General features: G+C 42.2%; 1 long non-coding RNA gene across 1 annotated transcript; it reads right to left on the reverse strand.

The window, feature by feature from the left end:
• Positions 1-4,071: 4,071 nt before the first annotated feature.
• Positions 4,072-5,872, reverse strand: LOC109732983 (uncharacterized). The gene is made up of 2 exons (XR_012186807.1): positions 4,536-5,872; positions 4,072-4,377 (listed from the first exon to the last, which is right to left on the reverse strand). It is a non-coding gene; the product is annotated as an uncharacterized lncRNA (long non-coding RNA).
• Between the last annotated feature and the right edge of the window lie 327 nt (positions 5,873-6,199).

The following is a 6,199-nucleotide window of genomic DNA, read 5'->3' on the forward strand; positions in this document are numbered from 1 at the left end:
CCGACGACGACGAGTGGTGTCGCCCTGTGTGCGAGGAGGACGCGGGGCAGTCGCCCGAGCGGGCTTCGTCTTCGGCGACCATGTCCTCGTCGCTGCCGCACCTCGTCGACGACGTGCTGGAGGAGATTTTCCTCCGCCTGCCCGCCCCGGCCGCGCTCGCCCGCGCCTCGACCGCCTGCCCCCGTTTCCGCCGCGTCATCACCGACCGCTCCTTCCTCCGCCGCTTCCGCAAGCGCCACCCGCCGCCGCTCCTCGGGTTCGCCGCCAAAGGTGGCTTCCGCCCCGCCCAGGCGCCCCACCCGTCGGTCCGGTTCGCCCGCGCGCTCGTCGACGGGGCTGACTTCACCTACTCCTTCGTCCCCGTGCCCACCAACGGCAGCCCCTGGTTCCCCCGCGACCTCCGCGACGGCCGCGTCCTCCTCGACAGCAGGCCGCTCGGGGAGACCTTCAAAAGCTTCGCGGTGTGCGATCCTTTGTCGAGGCGCTACGTCTTGCTCCCGTCCATCCCGATGACATGATGCTCGAGGACCAGGAGAAGCGCCCTCCTGAACTCCGGCACATGCTGGCTCCCGTCGGTGAGGACGACGAGGATGGGACCTCGTTCAAGGTGATATGCTTTGCACACTACGAAACCAAGCTTGTTGCGTTCGTCTTCTCTTCCGCCACCCGAGAATGGTGTATGGCCGCATCTACCAGCTGGAGCTCTTTGGGGGTTCACCGTCAAGGCCATGGCTGGGAATGCCCGCCTTTCTCGGGACGCAGTTGCTTCTACTCGGCATCGGCATCGGCATCGGCATTGCCGGACACGTTGATTCTGCTGGACACGGGAACGATGGAGTTTTCCACTGTTAACGGCGGCACTGGCTACCATGTAAAGCTCAGACGTCTGCTTGGCCAGGCAGACAACGATCTCGAGGTTGACATTCTCGCTGGTGAAGCTCTCGTCGGCAACACCATACGGAGAACACATCGCCCAGGCCGGACCGGAAGTCGACCTGGCATCATAATGGATAGAGATGGAACCATTGAGATGTTTTCTCTCGTCGGTGATCACACCCGTAATGGCTCGTTTCAACTCTATCACACCCGCCAGCAAACGAACAGTGAATATTTCAAGGAATGGCGGCTGGAGAATGTTATACCGTTGCCCGACGGGTACGACTATTTCGCCGCAGGCCCGGCCGAGGGATTCTTATTCCTAGGAGCCACTACAGAAGATCAGTTCGACATCGATCAAGGCTCCTCGGAGCCGTATTGGAGGACCGGTTGGGAAGTAGATTATTTCTCGCTCGAGGTCAGGACTTCTCAACTCACCAAGGTTTGTAGGAGCAAGAGGCAATTCTTCCATGGTGAGCATGCTCTCTGGTACTTTGGCTATCCACCGTCCTTGTCCAACCCGTGTGTGTGAAGATGGCACACTGAAGATGGCACACTCACCACCTTCATTATTGTTATTCATGTAAGTCTTCATTGTTCACCGTTTGCTCCTGTTCTTGTTAAATTCTTTTGTATGTAAAGCTGAGTGAAGTGATTTGTAAAGATCACGCAGATGCCAAGTTAAGATTAAGTATGCGAGAATATGGAAACATTGTAATTAAAATTGTAAGTAAACATTGTGTGCGAGAACCCGGTCAAATTGGTTTCCAGTGTAATGGAGTTCAAAATAGTGTGTTCATAAGTTAACTTGGAATCAGCAAATTGCTTCAGTTCATCGCATGGATCTGAGGAGTCTGCAGCATCAGGCGCGAGCTTAAAAGCTGCGGAAACAGTTGATATTGTTGATGACGGTTCATCTTAAAAGATTAGTGCCAAGTGTTCTCAACGGTGCAGTTCAGTAGTTGAGAGTATTGCAGTACACACACACCTATAAAATGTGCGGCTGAGAAAGATGAACCTATGGCAGTACTGCCACAGCAATTTAAAGCGAAGACTAGTGCGAAGCTACAAGGCAACCACAGCTAGAAACTACTCCAGCGATTAGCTAGTGTTCTAAACGCTTTTATATTTCTTTACAGAGGGAGAGTTCTAATATGAAAGTATAGGACAACATAGATAGACGAAAGTCATCGTTTGACCCCGAGCTCATATGCTCCCGCATGAACAGTAAAATCAAAAAAAATTCAAAAAGTTCCAAAAAAAATTTAGAGAAACATTGACAAAAGTTCTAAGTGCCTGCAAAAATTCATCATGAAATCACATTCCTGTAAGGCGTGGCAAAAAAACAAATTCAGTGCTTCAAAATGCTTTTGAAAGTAGCTTTTTCAGAGTACTGTTTTTGTTTTTTTTTTGCCATGCCTTCTAGGAATGTGATTTCACGACGAATTTTTGCAGGCACTTAGAACGTTTGTCAATGTTTCTCCCAAAAAAATTGGAATTTTTTGAAATTTTTTTGATATTTTTTCGATTTTACTATTCATGCGGGAGCATATGAGCTCGGGATCAATTCCTCCGCGTCCAACATAGACCTACAACATCAACCACACTATAGCAGAAAGGCATGGGTATATGTCTTCAGCACTACTCCACTACGTCGCCACTCTCCTCGAAACCGGATTACAACCATGCCGTCGCCCAAAAATATCACTAGTCGTTTGCGCAATAATGTCAGCCCCCTTGTCGAAGAAGCATTCGTATTGCATTTTTTCTGTAGTTTCACCCATGAATTGAGGAATTGGCATGCAAGTACATTAATTATATAATTTGAGAAGCGAAAATACAAAGGTGAACAAGGGTGCGCGCGCACCCACGTGAATAGTAAATTCATAAAAAATACTAGAAAAAATTAAAAAAATCTGAAATTTCACGGTATGAAACTTAGTTGATCATTCTACTCACGTGTGAAGTTTCATGATGTATTGACACCCATAATATTCTTACTGAAGAAAATACAAATGCGACCATACTATTCATTAAACAGTGTTTTTTAATATAGGTTCGATTAGCTTCGATTTTGTCATTTTTGCCCAGATTACCACGGATGTGATTTCTTCGTGAAACTTCATAGGAGAGTATACCGGTTGACTACGTATATTCCAAAAATAAATTCAGATTTTTTTAATTTTTTCTAGCATTTTCTCGAATTTACTATTCATAAAGGGTGCGTGCGCATCCATGTTCATCAAATCCGCGTCCTGAGAGAAGTGCATATTTTAACCCTTAACTTTTGCCCTAGTCTAATCTACAACCTTCAATTGTAATACCATCTAAGAATCAACCTCAAACTCTTAAAACCGGCCAGGATTCAACCCTCCCCTCCAATACCTTGGTTTTGATCCGTTGACCATCCAGGCAGCAAGCCACGTCAGCAATTAATTCAAAATTTCAAGAAAAAAAAATTAAGTAAGTAAGTAAGTTGTATTTCTTTAAATAATTTTGTAAAACAAAAAATCTGTAGACTAAAATAAATAAGTAAAATGGATTTTTTAGAACTTTCCCAGAATTTTCAAAAATTTCTTGATTCTACCCTATTTTTATACTTTCTAGGAAATTTATTTATTTTGACAAAATTTGTCCAAAAATGTAGCAGAATATTATAAAATTATTTTTTTTAGTTTCCTTTATTTCATTGGGTTTATACTTTTTTATATTACATATTTTTCGATTTTTTTAATTTTCAAAATTTCCTGAAACATTAAGTTTTTTATTTTAGAGAATTTTTATTTTCTGGATTTTTTTAGTTTGACAGATATTTTCCAATTTTTTCTGAAAATTTTGAATACTTTGCTGACGTGGCTTGCTGACTGGACATGGTGGTTCAAATATGGTGGGGAACTTGTAGAGTAGGCCGCAGGGGATTAAGCAAGGGAGGTGAGAGGGTGCGGCTGGGCCGACTAGGCCATTGGGGGTAGGATCGGGAATAGGGTAGGATTATGTCTTTTTTTTTTTTTGCTTTTTGGTTTAACCGAGGTTGGAAAACCGATCCCCGAACTAATTTTAGTTCTTTAGGATTGATGACCGGATTGGGGATCAGATTTTTTTTGTTTTGGTCTATCCGGGTTAGGTTCAGGTACTTCCGATTCGGCAAATCGGTTTTTCGTTTAATTTGTCCGCCTCCCTCTTAGGGATACACAATGCAGGAAAGGTAATAATTATTGTAGAAATTAAGAAATAAGTTTCTATTACAATTTCTACATCAACAGATGCTGTCGCAAATAAAAATATTTCAATCTGATGGGCGGGCGGAAATGGAGGGGGTAGGCACCCCCGCCGTGATGCGCGAATGAGGACCACTGCATTTCTTTTTGCAGTCATCCATTGTCAGATAGCAGTCCTCCGTCAGGTAACAACAGTTGCAGTAGCCATCTTTGCAAGGTTTGTACGCACATAATCCGTGCGGCAGGCTTATCCTCACGTTGTCCATGTCTTCCGTGCTTCCACCTATATGAAATTATAATAAGCACACTCATAATTCGTAGGTATAAACAAGAAAAGTAGACAAGATCGCTCCGCTAGAGATTCAAGATTGGACTCTTAGTCTTATGTACCACCAACAAACACAGGGTTATCAATAATCTGGCCACATATCTCCCACTTACATTGTGAATGGATAGCAAGGCATACGAGAAGAAGCAGGAGGACTGGGGCGTGGACGGGCTTCATGTATGCGGCCATGTATGCAATACAGATGGTCGATGGTAGAATATATATCTTCAGATCAAGAATCTAATACATGCATATGGTTCATATATATAGATGGAGACGAGAAGGACTCTAGATCTAACATGTTTATTGTTTAGAATATATTGATCGGATGAAGATATGGTTATCCATATCGTTCCAAAAATAGTAGTAGTTTATATCTATCTATATCTATATCTATATACCAATATAAAAAGACCCAAAGGGGCAGATCCAATTAATCTCGGCCATCAAATCATGTTAATCCAACGACCTAGACTACTTCAATGTCGAGCGCTCAACACGTTTAGCGTGCAGTTAATTTAATGCTAAATATAATGCTAATCACATAATAACACGCAAATGATATCCTACTTAATATCTGCATGCACTTAATATACTTTTTAATTAACGTGAATTGAACACATTGACTAGTGAGAATAAAACGCTATATGTTGGTAGGACTTGAGTATTACGGACGCAACTAATATTTTGTATGTTAGGAAAAACTGGAAACACCAGAAATGTGAAGTACGAATTAATGATATAAATTCCTAGGACATTTTTTGTGCATGTTAAAAAGATTAAAAAATGCCTCGTGAATAGCTGTAATCAAGCATAAAAAATTGTCTTTTTACACAAGCCACAAAAATGTCCTTTTTCATCGAAACTTGGTGCAAGCACATATAATGTCCGGATTTACACGCGGGATTTTTTTCTCAAAAATTTTAAAAAAGTTAAAATGTATATTTAGAAAACGGGTGCATATACACCTAGGAGCCAAAGTAAATTTCCGATATATTCGTACCTTATTGAGAGCGTTCGAGTAAAAAAAACTAAGTCTTCCTAATTAACATAATCTATGCCACTAAATGTCGCGATTTTGAAATATCACGTGGTCATAGAACAATGTGATACTACTAGAGAAAATAAGAACGATTTTATTATTCCATATAATATATTAATGCATGTAAAAAACGCACATATATGGTTAAGTACACCAACAAATTTCATGAAGTAAAGAAGATGTATTGTCATATTTGTCAGCACACTTTGTTTATCTCTACTCCTAAAGTCTCTACTCATAAATAAGGGTACAACAATATTAGGTAATTCAGAATTTAAAAATCGCCCATACATGTGAGATCACCTTCCTAAAAAGCAAACCAAAGATCTTTCTTAATAACCTTCCAAAATAAAATCAAATAGTCCTCAATGCCATGTCGTTAATCTGGTGCACTACGTCATTTATTTTCTATGATTATCTGTACAATTGAATCACAATCACAATTTTCCTAATACAAAAAATATCTACATGTCTTTTCTTATCTTGTCAAATCTCCAATGTTTAAAGGGAATGTATACGTAGTCATTTGCCGATCCGCCTCTCGATAGTCCTCCCTATCGCCTGCCATGCCGACATCATCTGAAACAACGCCACCCTGCACTTATCCTCGCCACCAGGGTTTGCGCTATGATGATTGGTGGTTATTTCCGCCCGCGTGATCCGGTCACCGCCATGCGCCTTCCTTGTGGATCCGATGGGTAAGGAGAGGGGTTGCCAAGGAGAGGAGCGATGGGC

This window comes from Aegilops tauschii, chromosome 6, assembly GCF_002575655.3.
Source record: "Aegilops tauschii subsp. strangulata cultivar AL8/78 chromosome 6, Aet v6.0, whole genome shotgun sequence".
Taxonomy (NCBI): Eukaryota; Viridiplantae; Streptophyta; class Magnoliopsida; order Poales; family Poaceae; genus Aegilops; species Aegilops tauschii.